The sequence below is a fragment of the Papio anubis genome, chromosome 11 (genome assembly GCF_008728515.1).
Source record: "Papio anubis isolate 15944 chromosome 11, Panubis1.0, whole genome shotgun sequence".
Classification (NCBI taxonomy): Eukaryota; Metazoa; Chordata; class Mammalia; order Primates; family Cercopithecidae; genus Papio; species Papio anubis.
Window position 1 is genome coordinate 89,348,067 of NC_044986.1, and position 21,489 is coordinate 89,369,555.

Genomic DNA, 21,489 nt, shown 5'->3' on the forward strand with positions numbered 1-21,489 from the left:
TTATTAGCCATTCTGGAATTGGTTAACATCTCATTCTATGAAATAGAATGAGTGCTCTTCAAAGAGCTGAGCAGAGGGGTTTAGATTTGTTGGTAGAAAAGGGCTAAAGAAAACAGAAACAGAACAAAAAGCGATTGGTGGTTTCAAAGTGACTTTTCTTAAAGAGGTAAAGCACAGGGGACCCCCTTATCATCCTAGCTCAGGTAAATTCAGTCCCTTCTGGGGCCCAAGTAAACTGACTGCTGTGAATCTCCTATTAAAGAAAAAATGGTCCTGTTTCAAAGTTTGTTTTGACAATGCATCTCTCAGCATGAGTGACTTTATTCTGGCTTGCTCAGGACTGCTGAGGCCAAGTGCAGGAGCTCAGTTCCCAACAATGGCCTCCTGTAAACTCCCTGTAGTTTTGCAAGAGGTGCTTCTCTCATGGGAATGCTTCCTCACCTACATCCCTGTTATCTTCTCAAATTCTGTCAGTACAATACCTTGTATATTAGTAGATACCCTTTGATGCAGGAATCCTTTCTCTTCTTCTTCCCCAGTCTCTCCCTGGTGGGTGGTTTTGCAGAGCCCTGTGTTTTAGCTACCATCTATCTATCTATCTATCTATCTATCTATCTATCTATCTATCTATCTATCTATTGCCCCACTTTCCTCCCTGACTTCTGCAGTAGATGGAGTTCCTAGAGGTCTGGGACCTGCTCCGGTTTCGTCTTTATTCTTGTCTTTGTAAGTCTCTACGTTCCTGGTGCTTATTACAGTATCTGGCCCATAATTCATTTGTAGCAAAATTCCTTAAATTTTATTATAACATCAAGATGGAAAGTTGTAAAATTGTACCTTAGCTAGTGCAAACAGAAAACAAAACAGCACTTCGCCCAGCTAACGGTGGTGTGATTCCACATCAGTCCCCATTTTACACAGGAAGGTAGTTGCTAATTTAACAAGATTTCATGGCCAGTAAAATATTTATGATGCTTTTAGTGTTCAATGCATTTATCTTATAGTTATTATTGTAAAAATTTGTATTTTATTTATTTTCTTTTTTTGGAGAGCGTCTGGGGAGTTGTGAATCATGGAATCTCAGGGTTTGTACTTGGCTAGATTTTAGTGGACACATAGAGAGGAGCAACCTTCACTGGGCTTTGCAGAAGGCAGAGGGTGGGAGGAGGAATAGTATCAGAAAAAAATAACTAATGAATACTTAGGCTTAATACCTGGCTGATGAAATAATCTGTACAACAAACCTCCATGACATGAATTTACCTTTGTAACAAGCCTGCACACATACTCCTCAACTTAAAGTAAAACTAAAAAAAAATAATAATAATCATTTGGTAGAAGGGAATACTGAAGCCATGTGAATCGGAAGGGCCACTCTTAATTACTTATTTTCACCGCTATACCTCCCTTCACTCTGGAAATCTTCTAGAGGTCTTGTACTAAGGAGAGCATGCTCAGGTTTCCCAAGCTCTACAAAATCACCCAGAATGCTGAAGACTTCAACACAAGGGTAAACAGAGTTGATCTCAGAATTGTCACCTCAAAAAGAATTGTCACCTCAAAAAGGCCCTGGCTTCTGCTGTTCAATTCTGGTCATCTGCCTATGAGATATCTGAAGCTTGAAAGAGAACACTTGAAAAGCACTGAGACCATGACTCCCACCCCAGCACACACAGTCAGCCAAGTAGGTTAGAGATTTCTTCTCTGGCAATGAGTTCACAGCACATGGGGTGTATTCTCCAGTTCCAGTGTGTTGACTCCTTCCTGCTTCTCCCCATCAGCTCCTGAGATCAATGGGGCAGCAGCCCCCACCCGGCCCAAGTTCAAGATCCACTGTCAAAGACTTTTTTTAGGTGGTCACGCAGCCCTGTGTGGACACCTGATGGGAGCATGCCTAACTGTTGCTGGGTTTGTCATTTTAAATAAAATATTTCTTTAACTAGTGAGTAAAATTGGCTATATAGGAACTCAGAGATCACATGAGTCACTTTTTTTTTTAATGGAACAGAGAATCAGCAAAGAGACCACAAAAGGTTTAGGTAATTATCAGAAGACTGTGCAGATGCTGAGTTGGGTGTTAAATTTGTCACATAGAGGGGTCTGTCACATAGATGCCCATCACACCTGAAAGTGGCAGCGTGGTTGGGTGACCCTACCCAAAGGAAAGATAGATGTGTTCCTGGCCAGCACAGGGGTGAGATGTGAGCACAGCTGCATGGCCATGCTGCTGTCTTGGGTCTTTGTCAGAGGGGATTCAGAAGTTTAGACAGAGGTCATTGCCCAGATCAGTCCCAGTGCTACGTGATGCTGGTGGTCATGACTTGCAAGGGTGGTTCCTGGACTGTCAGTGAAAATAACACTGAGACCTCTCTAGGTCTCAGTGAGAGAACAGTCTCTGAGGCTTTGGCTTCTGAGCCAGATATTCTTGATGGGCATCCTTCACAGCTGCCCTCTTCTGGGAAGGCTTCCTAGTCACATTCAAGGCTGGGAACAAAGAGAAGAGATCCTTATTGTTTCTATTGTCTCCCATATCTAATGATACTTAAGTGACTAATTTTATTATTCCTTGTTGACTGTGATTCTATTAATGGCAAAATATGACCCATTTTCACTGGATTATTTACAGAAATCCATTTTCTACAGCATTTGAATTCTAAGGCTGTTTTAGGTGAGAAATAAACAAGTAGAGCTAAGAATGCCTGGAAATCTCAGGCACTTTGATTTTTTTTTATTTTTTATTTTTTTTGGAGAGAGATCAGGGATGGTCCAAAATAAATATTTAAAATAGAGGATATTCCATTGTGTTATAATAACATTTTTCATAATTTTTTGTTGTTTCATCACTACTGAGGATCAAACTATATAATTCCCAGAACAACTTGTAAATTTTTAAATAAATTTAATCTGGGCTTTAATAGTTCTGTCATTGCAGTGACAAAACTAATAATGAAACTTAAGTGGGGAAATTCAGGGCAGGTGTGGAAAACTGAGTAGATCAAGACTTAAAGGGTAGAAGATGGGGACGTTTAAGAAGGCAGCTGAAAACTAAATTATACAGGTTTTAAGTGTGAGGTTAAGAAATTGGGACTTAATTGCTTGGGCATTGAAGGGTCAAAACAGAATTTAGATTAAAAAAATGCTTATGATCAGACCATTTTGGGGAAATGAATCAAATGTGTCTTTTAACATGAGTGGTAGAAGGAAAACTACTGGCAGAGATTCTAGAGGAGAGTTTAGGGAGAATTAAACTCAAGAATGGGAATGTGTTTGGAGAGGAGGGAACATGTTTTGAGGGGAGCTTCTTTGTTCATCAAGATTGTGGCATATCTATGACGTAAGAGACTCTGACAGCACAGTGGATATAGATGTTAACACAGCAGACCCTGCCTCTCTTGCCCTCGGAGCTTACCTAAGGTCAGAATTGATGGTCAAAAATTGTGTACATATTGCTTATTTACCAATGTGATGAGTCCTGTGGTCTGTGGGTAGAGCATAATTGTCATTTAAAATAATTCATTCTCCTCACTCTCAAAAAGGCATAGAAACATGGCACCAATTTGAGACAAACTGGGGTTCTGCCAAAGCCAAGGGACCCTTGTCTAACAGAGGGACACCTTCAGGCTTCTTCCCTTTCCCTAAGTGCTGCCTGAAGCTGTCCTTTAGATGCCTGTCCACACCCTGAGCCCCACATGAGTTTTGTTTGACCAAGAACTAAAGTCATGAGAGCGGCTTCATTTCTTCCTTTGATACTGTGTGGATCACGTCACAAAGACAGGAAATTTTACCAGAAAATTTTCTCCACCATCCATGCAGAGAGCCTCAAGTATAAATCAGTAATGTTCATGATGGACAAAGCAACATGATTATTTGGAAGAAATATTTTTGAAAATGTATGGGTACATTGTTCATTTGCTAGAATGCTTCCAATAATTTCACTTTGCTTATTTTAATGTGATTTTGGAGATTTTCAAAGTGGTCCTTTGCTGATGGAGTTTGTGTGAATTCATTTTAAGTTTCAAAATAAATTTTTCCACTCAAGCAATTCAGGGAATCAAATTTGTTTCAACCATCACAGCCATATGCATACTCCCATAGTTGCTCCTAGCCTTTGATCTAAAAACTGATTTGAGGTTAAGACCAGCATGTCACCTTTACAGGAACCCAAGTCCATTAAGAGCCCCAGTGTCAGGCCACATTCAAGTTTTCTCATCATGCATCCAGTCAGCATAGTTGAGCAACCCTCCTTGAAGTGTAATGTGGTTATTGGCAGGAGAATGAAAAATCAGTTTTAATTTTAAATTGTTCTTGTTGAAATTTTAGAGGGAGGTGATGGAAAAGAGAATATACGTACCATTAAAAAATGGCTCCTGAAAACATTTGTTCTTGATTCCCCAGAGTCCATACCATGGAAACAGATTCCTCATCATTTAAGAATACCATATGGTTGCTTATATATGGGCATGAATTAAACAACTGGGTCTTTCAACATTTTTGGAGAAGGCTATTTCACGCTTTTAAAATGAATGTGCTCCTATAAGATCAGGTATGTTTTATGTACTAAAATAACAGTGCACAGGTATAAAATAAAACTTAGCGGTACCTCTCTCTGGTCCTGGCATTGTTGGTTCATATTAGCTTAAACTATTTCTGACCTATACCTTATTACTGTAAACTTGGGTGTTTCATATTATGCAAATCCTAATGACTTGCCTGGTTTCCCATTAAGTTAAATTTGGGCAAGATTGCCAGTGTTCTCTGAGACTGCAACTTTTAAAATTCAATTATTCACTCATGTTTTACAAAGAAAAGAGTATGTTCTTTATGCCAGGGTCTTCCTGGGTTCTTGAACACAGTAGTGTGCATAACAGAGAAATTGCCAACCTCATGGAACTTACACATAGAAAAGGCAAATCTTGAACAAGAAGTGTTACCAAAGCCAAAGGTCAAGGTCAGATGGAATGTATTCCAAGGAAAACTAACCTGGTATTTCATTCAGCTGCACTACCTATGAATGTACACTTATATAAGGCCTGCCTTTTATAAAGCACCCTCTAGTACTTTTGCTACTTATGAGGACTATACTAGTACTTATACTACTCTTTATGGGAGGAAAAAATAAATTTTCTACTCATGAATTCATGGTGTTGGAAGCAGAAAGACTAGTTTTAATTCTAGTACAGGCACTATAGGTATGAGCAAGTTAAGTTCTAAATGTTTGTAAATTAGAAACTTAGAATACGTCTTCACTCTTGACGTAGTCTAGACGTCACTAGTTGAGGTGCACCTCCTCTGAGTCCCTGGAGTCTTGAGAGACTCATAGAGAGTGAGATGGGGGAGGGAGCTGGCTCAGTTAATGTTCTGGAATGCAGGCTGCTCTGAAACAGTGCTGCTGGAAGTTCTTGAAGCAACAGTGGAGAGCGGAAAAGCAGGATAAACTTGGCATCTGCTTTCCGACCAAAATGTCTTGACAGATGCATTGGTGTCAAGGCAATGATGCCACTTCTAACTTAATTCTCCCTCCTGGGCCCTGTGTGAAGGACATGCCTGAGATGTTCACTTCAGCTGCTCCACTGATTCTTGTTGCATCAAAAACATACATGAAAATTCATTCCATCTGTTTTCATGATTGTTTAACGCTGTCTCTTCTGAAAACTACGCTATTACTTTGTCTTGAAATTATACCTTTGTCAGAGTCATTCCAAATACATTTTGTGGTTTAGCTGGATGGTGACTTAATGTTTTCAATGAGATTTAATGGAAAATAAAAACAAAAATGATGCCGCCTTTATAAATGGCATCAACCTAGCTCTTTGGAATATTGTGAAATTAGTTCCTTGATCATTTTGTCTGGTTAGAAAATGAGATATACTTTTCTTATAAATTGTGGATTTTCCCACAAATATTTTCAAAGAGATTTTTGCAGGCAACATTTTGGGACTGCTACTACTAAGGGAGGACCTGTGTGGTTTCTCCCAGTTGTTCACAGAAGTCTGGCTTAGACTGTTTCCAGACCTCAATTGGCTAATCCCACATTGTATCGATTCCTGGACTCAACCAGGTTTTGCGAATCACAGGAGTCTGGAAGAATAGACTCACTGCGGGTAGACCCTGGAACCATAATATTGAAATGCCTCTAAAAGGGTGTGCTGCCTGTCTGGGACAGGGTTTCTATCTCTCTCGTTTTATTACACTTTTCATGTGTATAATAAGCACTGTCATAATATTAGGTTTTACATCACATGCAATCACAGATTATTCTTTTTTTTTTTTTGGAATTGCCGTGCCAGATATGTTTATTAAACTTGGACATCCCACTGGTATCTAAAACTCAACATGTCCAGAACAACAAATATATCTTCATTCTTCCTTAATATTGCAAAATAATTGCAATAATGGCTCTAATTCCTCACTCACTCTTGGTATCTATGTTCTTTTTTTTTTCTTTTTTTTTTTTATTATACTTTAAGTTCTAGGGTACATGTGGATAACGTGCAGGTTTGTTACATATGTATTCTAAATATTATTCAGTATTTTATCAGACCAACCAGATGGGAAATTTATTCTACTTTTTTTTCCTTGTGCAAATCATCCCCTGGATTTTGGGACAGGTAATGCCCTTTTCTCTCAGCTCAGCCCTCACTCAAGAATGGATCTGATCCTGGGTTTGCAAATGGCTCACTGACCTCAGTCTAGTTCTAGTAAATGCCAGCTGTTCTGATGCCATGGTCAGGCTTATCCTTCTTACCTTTTCCCTTGCTCTTTAAGCCTTTGTGTGCTAATGATGGGTATCTGCTAAGAAGAGCTTGGCTCCTTGCTGGTTAAGATAGGAGAACACAGGTTTGGTGAGGTCAGACCTCTCCATATGCACTTTGCATGGATTTCTCTAATAGAGACCTTTTTAGAGCATCACGTATTTGACTCCTGCTGACGTCACCATGGTAGTCTCATCCCATCTTATCAGGTCACCTTTCCACCTCAAGTTCACCTCCATGCCAAACGCAAGCTGATTACCTTTTTGCCTGAAATGGTCCTTTCTCCTCTTAACTGCCTGGTCACTCCAAATACCCATGTCTACTTCCCATACTACTTTTTTCTGAGATAATGCTGTCACCATGGTTTGCACAGATGGTGGATAAATACTGTTCTGAAGGCTGGCTTGGGGAATCCAACTACTTCAGGTTTGGGTTTTTCTACTTTTTGAAATTTATTTGACATTTTAGATATATGACCAAAATGAAGACAACAAAATGACAAGGAAGAGTCTCAGGAGTGGTATAATTGTAACCAAGGGAATAAACTATTTCCAGATGGCATTGGCTTTGACTGGGGCAGAGATATTCTTTCTTAAACTGAAAACTAAAATGCAATGTTGAGTTACTCCTCCAAAACGATGAACTATAATACTAGGTTTATCTTTTTTCATTAAATTGTAATGCTCAAATTACCTTACAAGTAAACATTTTATCGAATGCCAGTATCATGACGAGTTAGGAATTAATGCATTGTCAAACTCTAGAAGCTACAGTTAGAAAACATTCTTTAGATTGATCTGTTTCTGCTGTTCTGCCAAATTGGAAGTATCCTCTTCCATAGTCTTAAGGGCCTTTCCCCATGTGGGTGTTCTCTTCATAGGCTAACATTCACTTCAGTCCTAAAGTGATCAAAGAGTTGTCCCTTGTAAAGGCCATCCAGATTTGTGAATTGCATCACTTTGTGCTAATGCTTCACACTGTTTATAATCCTTTCTTTTGAAAACAATTTTTTAGAGAATGGGGCTGACTCTCTTACCCAGGCTGGAGTGCAGTGGCACAACCATAGCTCACTGTGTCCTTAAACTCTTAGGCTCAAGTTATCCTCCTTTCTGAGCCTCCTGAATACCTGAGACTATAGGTGTACACACTATGCCTGGATTTCTCACGCTTCTTCTCTCTCCTAATTGTGTAGAGGATTACTTCCCACCCTGTTGTCTCCTTAGCCTGACTGGGTGGAAGAGACCTCCCTATGTTAAACATTTCAGAGTGTGTTTTCTGTATTTTTTCCAACCCCTACTTTTTCTTTTTCCTGAGAAAGCGGTTCTCAGCCACTTGATTTTTGCCCCCTGGGGGACATCTGGCAATGTCTGGAGATATTTTGGGTTGTCCCAATTAGGATGGGTGTCACTGGAATCTAGTGGGTAAAGGCTAGGGGTGCTGCCAAACAGTTTGCAATGCACAAAAGAGCCCCCAAACAAATAATTATCTGAACAGAAGTATCCACAGTGCCAAGACGAAAAAACTATGAACTAATGAAATGGCCACAATCTACTTTAATAAAAGATCAATTCTCAAGGGGCTCCTGCTACTTCATTAAATTGTTCACTTTATGTATTTTCTTATGTGGTGCAGACATTTTGGCATCTGAATCTATTTTTCTGCCTACCACAATTCTCTCCTACAAATTTTCTGTTAGGTGTCAGTTTCTCAAATGAGCAAGCACTTCTTTTTTTTTTTTTAGACGGAGTCTTGCTCTGTTGCCCAGGTTAGAGTGCAGTGGCACGATCTCAGCTCACTGCCAGCTCCACTCCTGGGTTCATGCCATTCTCCTGCCTCAGCCTCCCGAGTAGCTGGGACTACAGGCGCCCACCACCACACCCAGCTAATTTTTTATATTTTTAGTAGAGACGGGTTTCACCATGTTAGCCAGGATGGTCTCAAACTCTTGACCTTGTGATCCACCCGCCTCAGCCTACCAAAGTGCTGGTATTACAGGCGTGAGCCACCGCGCCCAGCTGCAAGCACTTCTTAGTCTAATAATTTCTTTTCTCTGAAGTTGTCTTTTTTAGTCTTTGGAGTCCATTTTTCTAACCCAGTTCATGAATATAAACTCGTTTATAAAATTTACAGTTTTATTTTCCACTAACTAGGTGACCTTGGACATATTTGACTTCTCTTTTCTGTACCTCATCTGGAATATGCACTTAATTACATTGTTTCAAATACTTGTTAAAGTATTAAAGGCACTAATATATGTAAGGTGCTTAAAAATGTGCCTGTCATATATAAGTGCTTATCTAAGATATTTTTTCAACATGGAATGTCTTATAATATCTAATAATTTTGTTTATTATGTGTACATCCATTAAATATGAAACACATTGTCTTTTTACACAAATGTTTTGTATGTTTAATTTCTTTTAGTCCAAGAGTCAACCAGCATTAGAAATATTGGTATTAGAAGGAAACTCAAAAACTTGTTAAACCATAACTGCAAAATTTGATTTTCAGCTTAGTCTCTCACAACTTCTAAATTTTTCATGCAACCAAAGTTTTCTGTAGGCTTCCTTAGGGCAAATGCAAGTGGAGAGCTAAGGCACATGTTTCCACCTTCAAAATAATTTCAACTTCTATCACTTCTCACCATCTCCATCATAGACACTCTGGCCCTGCATTTTCTGAAAGAACTTTCTGTGAAGATAAAAATGTACTGTATCTGTGTTGTCCAATACAATAGCTAGCAACTAGCCACATGTGGCTATTGCATATTTAAAGTGACTGAAGAATCAAAATTTTAACAATAGCTTTATTGAGATACAACATGTAACATACAATTTATCTATTTAAAGTGTACAATTCTATGGTTTTTTTTAACATATTCACAGAATTTTACAACCATTACCACAATCCGTTATAGAACATTTTTATCACCCCTAAAAGAAACCCTATATTCATTAGCAGTCACTCTCTATTTCCCCCCAAGTAGCTCTGGAAACCATTGCTCTGCTTTTTGTCTCTATAGATGTGAACATTTCTGGACATTTAATAGAAATAGAATCATACAATATGTGACCTTTGGTATCAGGCTTCTTCATTTATTTTAGAGTTTTCAAGGTGCAGTCATGTTGTAGCCTGTAGCAGCACTTCATTAATGTTTATTGTCTAATAAGTTTGTATTATATTGATACAACACATTTTGCTTGCCAATTCACAGTTGATGGACATTTGGGTTATGAACAGGCTACTGTGAATAATGAAAAATGCTATGTATTAGTTTAGGCTATTATGAATAATTATGATAATGCTGGTATAACATTTAGGTACAAGGTTTTGTATGTTTCATTCATAAGTTTCATTTCTCTTGGGTATGTACCTAGGATTGGAATTGCTAGGTCAAAAGCTACCTATGCATAACCCTTTCAGTAACCACCTCACAGTTTTCCACAGTGTGTACTGTTTTACTTTCCAACTGGAAATATATGAAAGATGTAATTTCTCTACATACTCACCAACACTTGTTATTATTTGTCCTTTTTTATTATAGGTATTGTATTGGGTGTTAAGTGATGCCTCCTTGTGGTTTTGATGTTGTATTTTCTTGATGGCTAGTGACATTAGGCTTTTCTTCATGCACCTGTTGGACACTTTTATATCTTCTTTACAAAAATGTCTATTTAAATGTCTTGCCTACTTTATAGTTTTTTTTCTTCTTACTGTTGAGTTGTAAAAGTTATTTGTGAATTTTAGATACAGATTTCCAATCAAATATATAATTTGCAAACATTTTCTCCACTTTTCTGGTTTTCCTTTTATTTTCTTTGTTATGTCCTTTGAAGGACAAATGTTTCCAATTTTGATGAAGCCCAGTTCATTTTCTTTTATCACTGTGCTTTTGGTGCCATATCTAAGAAACTCTTGCCAAACCCAAGGCCATAAAGATTTATTGCTATTTTTTATCCTAAGAGTTTTATAGTTTTGCAACTCAGAAACATAAAATCAAATACTGCATGTTCTCACTTAAAAATGGGAAATACATAATGTGTACACATGAACATAGAGTGTAAAATGATAAGACACTGGAAACTCAGAAGGGCAAGAGGGTAGGAAGGGGAAGGGTGATGAGAAATTGTGCACACTGGATAGAGTGTACATTATTCCAGTGATAAACACAATGAAAGCCCAGACTTCACTCTTACCCAATATACCCGTGTAACAAAATTGCATTTGTACTCCTTAAATGTATGCGATTAAAAAATGGTTTTAAAGTTTTGGTTCTATGATTAATGTCATAATGTTTTATTGTGGTAAAAGCATATGTAATAAGCTTTGCCATTTTAACCATTTTAAACATAAAAATTCAGAAGCATTAATTACATTCAGAATGTTGTGCAATCACCACAACTACGTATTTCCAAAAATTTTTATCACCCCAAACTGAAACTGTACTCATTAAGCAATGACTCCTCATTCCCCCTTTCCTCCCAACACCCTGGGAGGAATAATTTTTTATGGCATTTTAATTAATGTAAATGTAAACAACTAAATGCAGCTGGTGGCTATCATATTGGACCTCATAGTTTATTTATTTATTTGTTTGTTTGTTTGTTTGTTATTATACTTTCAGTTCTAGGGTACATGTGCACAATGCGCAGGTTTGTTACATATGTATACATGTGCCATGTTGGTGTGCTGCACCCATTAACTCATCATTTACATTAGGTATATCTCCTAATGCTATCCCTCCCTGTTCTCCCTACCCCACAACAGGCCCCAGTGTGTGATGTTCCCCAGGGAATATCATTAGATCACATTTGTCAATATTGGCTTTTGTTGCCATTGCTTTTGGTGTTTTAGACATGAAGTCCTTGCCCATGTCTATGTCCTAAATGGTATTGCCCAGGTTTTGCTCTAGGGTTTTTATGGTTTTAGGTCTAACATTTAAGTCTCTAATCCACGTTGCATTAATTTTTGTATAAGGTGTAAGGAAGGGATCCAGTTTCAGCTTTCTACATATAGCTAGCCAGTTTTCCCAGCACCATTTATTAAATAGGGAATCCTTTCCCCATTTCTTCTTTTTGTCAGGTTTGTCAAAGACTAGATAATTGTAGATGTGTGGTATTATTTCTGAGGGCTCTATTCTGTTCCATTGGTCTATATCTCTGTTTTGGTACCAGTACCATGCTGTTTTGGTTACTGTAGCCTGTAGTATAGTTTGAAGTCAGGTAGCGTGATGCCTCCAGCTTTGTTGTTTTGGCTTAGGATTGTCTTGGCAAAGCGGGCTCTTTTTTGGTTCCATATGAACTTTAAAGTAGTTTCTTCCAATTCTGTGAAGAAAGTCATTGGTAGCTTAATGGGGATGGCATTGAATCTATAAATTACCTTGGGCAGTATGGCCATTTTCACAATATTGATTCTTTCTATCCGTGAGCATGGAATGTTCTTCCATTTGTTTGTGTCCTCTTTTATTTCATCGAGCAGTGATTTGTAGTTCTCCTTGAAGAGGTCCTTTACATCCCTTCTAAGTTGGATTCCTAGGTATTGTATTCTCTTTGAAACAATTGTGAATGGGAGTTCACTCATGATTTGGCTCTCTGTTTGCCTGTTATTGGTGTATAAGAATGCTTGTGATTTTTGCACATTGATTTTGTTTCGAGACTTTGCTGAAGTTGCTTATCAACTCAAGGAGATTCTGGGCTGAGACGATGGGGTTTTCTAAATATACAATCATGTCTTCTGCAAACAGGTACAATTTGACTTCCTCTTTTCCTAATCGAATGCCCTTTTTTTCTTTCTCCTGCCTGATTGCCCTGGCCAGAACTTCCAACACTGTGTTGAATAGGAATGGTGAGAGAGGGCATCCCTGTCTTGTGCCAGTTTTCAAAGGGAATACTTCCGGGTTTTGCCCATTCAGTATGATATTGGCTGTGGGTTTGTCATAAATAGCTTGTATTATTTTGAGATATGTCCCATCAATATGTAATTTACTGAGAGTTTTTAGCATGAAGCACTGTAGAATTTCGTCAAAGGCCTTTTCTACATCTATTGAGATAATCATGTGGGTTTTTGTATTTGATTCTGTTTATATGCTGGATTATGTTTATTGATTTGTGTATATTGAACCAGCCTTGCATCCCAGGGATGAAGCCCACTTGGTCACGGTGGATACGCTTTTTGAGGTGCTGCTGGATTCAGTTTGCCAGTATTTTATTGAGGATATTTGCTTCGATGTTCTACAAGGATATTGGTCTAAAATTCTCTTTTTTTGTTGTGTCTCTGCCAGGCTTTGGTATCAGGATGATGTTGGCCTCATAAAATGAGTTAGGGAGGATTACGTCAGCCTCATAAAATGAGTTAGGGAGGATTCCCTCTTTTTCTATTGATTGGAATAGTTTCAGAAGGAATGGTACCAACTCCTCCTTGTACCTCTGGTAGAATTTGGCTGTGAATCCATCTGATCCTGGACTTGTTTTGGTTGGTAGGCTATTAATTATTGCCTCAATTTCAGAGCCTGTTATTGGTCTATTCAGGGATTCAACTTTTTCCTGGTTTATTCTTGGGAGAGTGTATGTGTCCAGGAATTTATACATTTCTTCTAGATTTTCTAGTTTATTTGCATAGAGGTGTTTACAGTATTCTTTATGGTAGTTTGTATTTCTGTGGGGTCGGTGGTAATATCTCCTTTATCATTTTTTATTGCATCTATTTGATTCTTCTCTCTTTTCTTCTTTATTAGTCTTGCTAGCAGTGTATCAATTTTGTTGATCTTTTAAAAAAAAACTTGCTCCTGGATTCATTGATTTTTGAAGGATTTTTTTGTGTCTCAAACTCCTTCAGTTCTGCTCTGATCTTAGTTATTTCTTGCCTTCTGCTAGCTTTTGAATGTGTTTGCTCTTTCTTCTCTAGTTCTTTTAATTGTGATGTTAGGGTGTCAATTTTAGACCTTTTTCTGCTTTCTCTTGTGGACAGTTAGTGCTATAAATTTCGTTCTACACACTGCTTCAAATGTGTCCCAGAGATTCTTGTATGTTGTATGTTTGTTCTCATTGGTTTCAAAGAACAGCTCGATTTCTGCTTTCATTTCTTTATGTATCCAATAGTCAATCAAGATCAGGTTGTTCAGTTTCCATGTAGTTGAGCAGTTTTGAGTGAGTTTTTTAATCCTGAGTTCTAGTTTGATTGCACTGTGGTCTGAGAGACAGTTTTTTTAAATAATTTCTGTTCTTTTTCATTTGCTGGGGAGTGCTTTACTTCCAGCTATGTGGCCAATTTTGGAATAAGTGCGATGTGGTGCTGAGAAGAATGTATATTTTGTTGATTTTGGGTAGAGAGTTCTGTAGATGTCTATTAGGTCTGCTTGGTGCAGAGCTGAGTTCAATTCCTGGATATCCTTGTTAACTTTCTATCTCGTTGATCTGTCTAATGTTGACAGTGGGGTGTTAACATCTCCCATTATTATTGTGTGGGAGTCTAAGTATCTTTGTAAGAGATTTTATATTTAGGATAGTTAGCTCTTCTTGTTGAATTGATCTCTTTACCGTTATGTAATGGCCTTCTTTGTTTCTTTTGTTCTTTGTTGGTTTAAAGTCTGTTTTATCAGAGACTAAGATTGCAACCCCCGCCTTTTTTTGTTTTCTGTTTGCTTGGTAGATCTTCCTCCATCCCTTTATTTTGAGCCTATGTGTGTCTTTGCACCTGAGATGGGTCTCTTGAGTGCAGCACACTGATGGGCCGTGACTCTTTATCCAATTTGCCAGTCTGTGTCTTTTAATTGGAGCATTTAGCCCATTTATATTCATGGTTAATATTGTTATGTGTGAATTTGATACTGTCATTATGATGTCAACTGGTTATTTTGCTCGTTAGTTGGTGCAGTTTCTTCCTAGCATCAATGGCCTTTACATTTTGGCATGTTTTTACAGTGGTTGGTACTAGTTGTTCCTTTCCAAGTTTAGTGCTTCCTTCATGAGCTCTTGTAGGGCAGGCCTGGTGGTGACAAAATCTCTCAGTATTTGCTTGTCTGTAAAGGATTTATTTCTCCATAACTTATGAAACTTATTTTGACCGGATGTGAAATTCTGGGTTGAGAATTCTTTTCTTTTCTTTTTTTTTTTTTTTTGAGACGGAGTCTCGCTCTGTCGCCCAGGCTGGAGTGCAGTGGTCGGATCTCAGCTCACTGCAAGCTCCGCCTCCCGGGTTCACGCCATTCTCTGGCCTCAGCCTCCCGAGTAGCTGGGACTACAGGCGCCCGCCACCTCGCCCGGCTAGTTTTTTGTATGTCTTAATAGAGACGGGGTTTCACCGTGTTACCCAGGATGGTCTCGATCTCCTGACCTCGTGATCCGCCCGTCTCAGCCTCCCAAAGTGCTGGGATTACAGGCTTGAGCCACCGCGCCCGGCCAAAATTCTTTTCTTTAAGAATGTTGAATATTGGCCCCCTCTCTCTTCTGGCTTGTAGAGCTTCTGCTGAGAGATCCACTGTGAGTCTGATGGGCTCCCCTTTGTGGGTAACCTGACCTTTCTCTCTGGCTGCCCTTAACATTTTTTCCTTCATTTCAACTTTGGTAAATCTGACAATTATGTGTCTTGAAGTTGCTCTTCTCGAGGAGTATCTTTGTGGCATTGTCTGTATTTCCTGAATATGAATGTTGGCCTGCCTTGCTAGTTTGGGGAAATTCTCCTGGATAATATCCTGCAGAGTGTTTCCAATTTGGTTCCATTCTCTCTGTCACTTTCAGGTACACCAATCAGATGTAGGTTTGGTGTTTTCACATAGTCCCATATTTCTCCGAGGCTTTGTTCATTTCATTTTACTCTTTTTTCTCTAAACTTCTCTTCCTGCTTCATTTCATTCATTTGATCCTCAATCCACTGATACCCTTTCTTCCAGTTGATCGAATTGTTTACTGAAGCTTGTGCATCTGTCGCGTAGTTCTCGTGCCATGATTTTCAGCTCTATCAGGTCATTTAAGAACTTCTCTACATTGGTTGTTCTAGTTAGCTATTTCTCTAATCTTTTTGAAGGTTTTTAGCTTCTTTGCAATGGGTTCGAACTTCCTCGTTTAGCTTGGAGAAGTTTGATCGACTGAAGCCTTCTTCTCTCAACTTGTCAAAGTCATTCTCCGTCCAGCTTTGTGCTGTTGCTGGCGAGGAGCTCTGTTCCTTTGGAGGGGGAGAGGCCTCTGATTTTTAGAGTTTTCAGCTTTTTTGCTCTGTTTTTTCCCCATCTTTGTTGTTTTATCTACCTTTGGTCTTTGATGATGGTGACATACAGATGGGGTTTTGGTGTGGATGTCCTTTCTGTTTTTTATTTTTCCTTCTAACAGTCAGGACCCTCAGCTGCAAGTCTGTTGGAGTTTACTGGAGGTTCACTCCAGACCCTGTTTGCCTGGTATCAGCAGTGGAGGCTGCAGAAGAGTGAATATTGCTGACAAGCAAATGTTGCTGTTTGATCATTCATCTGGAAGCTTCGTGTCAGAGGTGTACCCAGCCATGAGAGGTGTGAGGTGTCAGTCTGCCCCTAGTGGAGGATGTCTCCCAGTTAGGCTACTCAGGGGTCAGGGACCTACTTGAGCAGACAGTCTGTCTGTTCTCAGATCTCAAACTCCATGCTGGGAAAACCACTACTCTCTTCAAAGCTGTCAGATAGGGACATTTACATCTGCAGAGGTTTCTGCTGCCTTTTGTTTGGCTACACCCTGTCCCCAGAAGTGGAGTCTACAGAGGCAGGCAGGCCTCCTTGAGCTGTGGTGGGCTACACCCAGTTCGTACTTCCTGGTTGCTTTGTTTACCTACTCAAGCCTCAGCAATGGTGGGTGCCCCTCTCCCAGACTTGCTGCCACTTGCAGTTAGATCTCAGACTGCTGTGCTAGCAATGAGGGAAGCCTTGTGTGCGTGGGACCCTCTGAGCCAGGCATGGGATACAATCTCCTGGTGTGTCATTTGTTAAGACCCTTGGAAAAGTGCAGTATTAGGGTGGGAGTGACCTGATTTTCCAGGTGCTGTGTGTCACGGTTTCCCTTGGCTAGGAAAGGGAATTCCCTTACCCCTTGCGCTTCCCGAGTGAGGCAATGCCTCACCCTGCTTCAACTCTCACTCAGTGGGCTTCACCCACTGTCCTGGAACCACTGTCTGACATGCCCCAGTGAGATGAACCCAGTACCTCAGTTGGAAATGTAGAAATTACCTGTCTTCTGTGTCACTCACACTGAATGTTGTAGCCTGGAGCTGTTCCTTTTCAGCCATCTTGGAACTGCCTCTGACCTCACAGTTTTAACACCACCAATATCAACCCCTGGACAGATATAATCATTTCTAAGCTGACTTTGCATTTATTATTATTCTATTTATGGTAATTTATGATTTATTCTCCCATAAAAGCTGGACTATTCCTGTCAGAATGTACCTTATACCATTTCATTCCCAGCTCTGAATCCTCCAGTGGTTACCTATCACAATTAACAAAGAAATCCAAGCTCTTTACCATAGTCTGTGTTTATCTGCTCCTCAGACTGTGTACATTCTCGTTTCCTCCTCTCAGTGCCTGCAGTCTGACTGGTCTTTGCAGTGATCTTTGAGCCCATCAAGTTGTGTCTGTATTCAAACTCTGCAGAGTGTCTCTTCTCTTTGCCTTCTAGACATTCACTTAACTCACTCTGTCATACCATTCTGACCTGCTCAAGTGTCACCTCCTCAAAAACATTGTTCCAGAGCTCCCTATATAAAGTAGCAGTCCCTGTCACCCTGAATGTGATTACCCTATCTTATGTTTCTTTTTGTTATTATGCTTTTTTATTTAGACAGGGTCTCACTCTGTCACCAAGGTTGGAGTGCAGTAGCACAATCATGGATCACTGCAGCCTCAAACTCTGGGGCTCAAGCAGTCCTCCTGCCTCAGCCTCCCAAGTAGCTGGGACCACAGATAGGCACCACCACACTTGGCTAATATATTTCTTCATAGCCCATATTATACCCATCATTTTAGTGTGGAAGTGTTTATGAATGTATGTTCTATCTCTGTCACTACACTGCAAGTTCCATAAAGACAGACCTTCTCTCTCCAGTTCCCATAATAGTACCCAACATAAAATAGGCTGTACATTAACATTATTGAGTACATAATAGAAGAATCTTATTCATTTTAAGGCCATAATCTATGTTAGACTCAAAAAGATAGTCTCCTGGCTGAATGGAAGTGTTTCTTTATTAAAGCATGCCTTTTAAAAAAATTATTGCACGTGGTGGGTAAACTTTTGGATGTTTTGCTGGATTTGTTTTGCCAGTCTTTTATTGAGGATTTTCACATCGATGTTCATCAAGGATATTGGCCTGAAATTTTCTTTTTTGTTGTGTCTCTGGCAGGCTTTGGTATCAGGATGATGCTGGTCTCATAAAATGAGTTAGGGAGGAGTCCCTCTTTTGCTATTCTTTGGAATAATTTCAAAAGGAATGGTACCAGCTCCTCTTTATACCTCCAGTAGAATTCAGCTATGAATCCATCTGGTCCTGGGCTTTTCTTTGGTTGGTAGACTATTAGATTCCGGCTGTATTTTAGAACACGTTATGAATCTATTCAGGGATTTAGCTTCTTCCTGGTTTCATCATGGAAGGGTGTATGTGTCCAGGAATTCATCCATTTCTTCTATGTTTTCAAGTTTATTTGCATAGGGGTGTTTATAGTATTCTCTGATGGTAGTTAGTATTTCTGTGGGATCAGTGATAATACCCCTTTTTCATTTTTTATTGTGTCTATTTGATTCTTATCTCTTTTCTTCTTTATCAGTCTAGATAGTGGTCCATCTATTTTGTGAATCTTCAGAAAACCCAGCTCCTGAATTCATTTATTTTTTTGAAGGGTTTTTTGTGTCTCTATCTCTTTCAGTTCTACTCTGATCTTAGTTATCTCTTGTCTTCTGCTAGCTTTTGCATTTGTTTGCTCTTGCTTGTTTGGTTCTTTTAATTGTGACGTTGGGGTGTTGACTTTAGATCTTTCTCACTTTCTGTTGTGTGCATTTAGTACTGTAAATTTCCCTCTTAACGTGCTTTAGCTGTGTCCCAGAGATTCTGGTACATTGTCTCTTTGTTCTCATTGGTTTCAAAGAACTTCCTTATCACTGCCTTAATTTCGTTATTTACCCAGTAATCACTCAGGAGCAGGTTGTTCAATTTCCGTGTAATTGTGTGGTTTTGAACAAGCTTCTAAATCCTGAGTTCTAATTTGTACATGTACAAATCAGTGCACACCATGGAATACTATACAGCCATAAAAAAGAATGAGTTCATGTCTTTTGCAGGGACATGGATGAAACTGGAAGTCACCATTCTCAGCAAACAAACACAGGAACAGAAAACCAAACACTGTATATTATCACTCATAAATGGGAGTTGAACAATGAGAACACATGGACACAGGGAGGGGAACATCACACACCATGGCTTGTCAGAGGTTGGAGGGGAAAGGGAGGGAGAGGATTACGACAAATACCTAATGTATGTGGGGCTTAAGAGACAGATGACGGGTTGATAGGTGCAGCAAACCATCATGGCACATGTATACCTATGTAACAAACCTGCACATTCTACACATGTATCCCAGAACTTAAAGTAAAATTTTTTTTAAAAGGATCTAAATATCATATACATAAAAAAGATACAAAATGCTTATGAACAGAAAGATTCTATATTGTAAATAAGCCATTTCTACTTATTAAATTGTGGTTGAATGCAATCCTATTCAAAATCCTATCAGGTAATTTGAAAATTGACAAGCTAATTTTAAATTTATTTGAAAACTCAAAAAGCCAAGAAGAACCAAGAAAGTTCTGAAGAAGAACAGAGCTCAATAATGTATATCATCAGATGTTTCAATCTTTATTACAAGTAAAATAAGATAGTATTAGCAGAAGGACATACAAATAGAGAAACCAGAAACAAACTCATATTTATACCATCTCATGATTTATGACAAAGGTGAAATTGCAGTGTAGTGAGGAAACAATAATATTTTCAATAAATGGTAGTAGATCATTTGGATATCAATATGGGGAAGTAAAAAAATTTGAACCCTAACTTACACCATAAATAAAAGTCAATTGTAGGTGGGTCATAAAGCTAAATGTGACAGTTTTAAATATTCCCCCAAATTATTTCAGAACTCAGCCATTATAAATTGATTTTACATTCATATAGTTATCTTCATATTGATCCATAATTCAAATTTAGCAAAAATTTAAAGATGAGTCATAAATGAACACTTGGAAGAAGGTTCAATGTTGACATTTTATAAAAATAGGTTAATAATTTCTTATTCCTTTCTCGTAAAAAACTGGATAAAAATAAATTTTAGTCTTCATAAAAATGTAAATTCCAGTGCAGATCAAGTGTGTGTTTGTTGTTTTGTTGAAAGTGTAACTTTGTTTGCTTCATTTAGAGAGACTATAAGATGAAAAACTGTAACACTATAAACAGAATTAGGCATTAGAATCACACAGATTGCGATTTTGGAATGTCCCTGTGAGTTTATAGATGTTCCTAAAGTTCCATGTTTAATATTCTGAATAAAATAGGTGGCCATGCTCAGGATCTAGGAAGTTAATAGTAGCCTCTTTCTTTTTCAGATACTGTGTTGACCAGTGGTCATGCCACCATCTATTTATTTGTTGGAAATATTGTTCACACAGTAAGTTTGTCTCTATTTACTGAGCCATTCTTAAACAGCTCATGTGTGTCTTGTCCTCTTCTAAACCTTTTATATAAGACCTTCCTTGTTATTATTCCTTATTTTAAATCATCAAAATGTATTTGATAGATCCTTTAAAGGCCTGGATGGTTATGAAATGCTTACATTATTGTTTTTCAAGGTTATATGAAGTTTCTTGACAGGTGATTAGCAGATTTCCCCGTTCTTCAAACGACCATTTCACATCTACCTGCAAAGGAGAACAGCAATCAGAAAGGTGGTGTCTCCCAAATCATCCAAGCTAAGAAAAAGTCTTTCTCTACTATTAATGAGAAGGTCCATCACTAGATTGAGAGTTCTTCTGGAAGTGAATCTGCCTATATGTTCCCTAAAAACAACCCCTAGCGAGTTAGCTACTGAGATGGCTATATTTTCAAACTCGAGCTGCCTTGGTGAAAGCAGCTCTGGAGTGGAGACATGGGATTTCTCATGGAACGTGAAAATAACCCTCTGAAAATAAGGTTTCTTCAAACTCTTCTGTTTTTCCACAGTATGTTCTTGTTACTGATTATCAGAAAGCTGGTTTTGAGACTACAGCTTGGGCTAAAGTAAGTTTTCTCTAGAATTGTTTCTCTATTCAGTATAGACATTTTCATGCTATGATTTAGTTTTAAGCCTAGGGGAAACAATAAACAACATCTGGCTATCTTATTTCAAATTTGGTACATGAAAATTGTGGATTGATCTTTACTGGAGCAAATTTGCAATCCAAATTATCTTGGTGATTTATTTGCTTGGCACCTAATACACCTCTAAGCTGACAACAGTCATCTCATTTCAAATATAAAGCCTCATTGTAAAAACAAAAACCATATACATACACACATATATAGAAAATAAAGAAAGACTTAAAAAAATTAATTTCCGTAATTTTATCATCAAGAGGCAGTCACTAGTAATGTTTTGCTGGAGATCCTTCCAGACATTGTTCTATGTCTGTGTTTGTGTGTATTTTTAAATAGGATGATGCATTAGAGAACACAAGTCTTTGTTATCAAAAAA

General features: G+C 38.5%; 1 long non-coding RNA gene across 14 annotated transcripts in view; it reads left to right on the forward strand.

The window, feature by feature from the left end:
• Positions 1-21,489, forward strand: part of LOC101018816 — an 83,844-nt gene that overhangs the window by 18,171 nt on the left and 44,184 nt on the right. For 11 of the 14 annotated variants that reach the window (XR_004177029.1, XR_004177028.1, XR_004177030.1 and 8 more), the window contains exons 3-5: positions 4,396-4,543; positions 20,366-20,427; positions 20,609-21,035. This is a non-coding gene — a long non-coding RNA (uncharacterized LOC101018816). The remainder of the gene's footprint in view (positions 1-4,395; positions 4,544-20,365; positions 20,428-20,608; positions 21,036-21,489) is intronic. The other 3 variants (XR_004177033.1, XR_002519773.2, XR_002519772.2) reach the window with 2 other exon arrangements.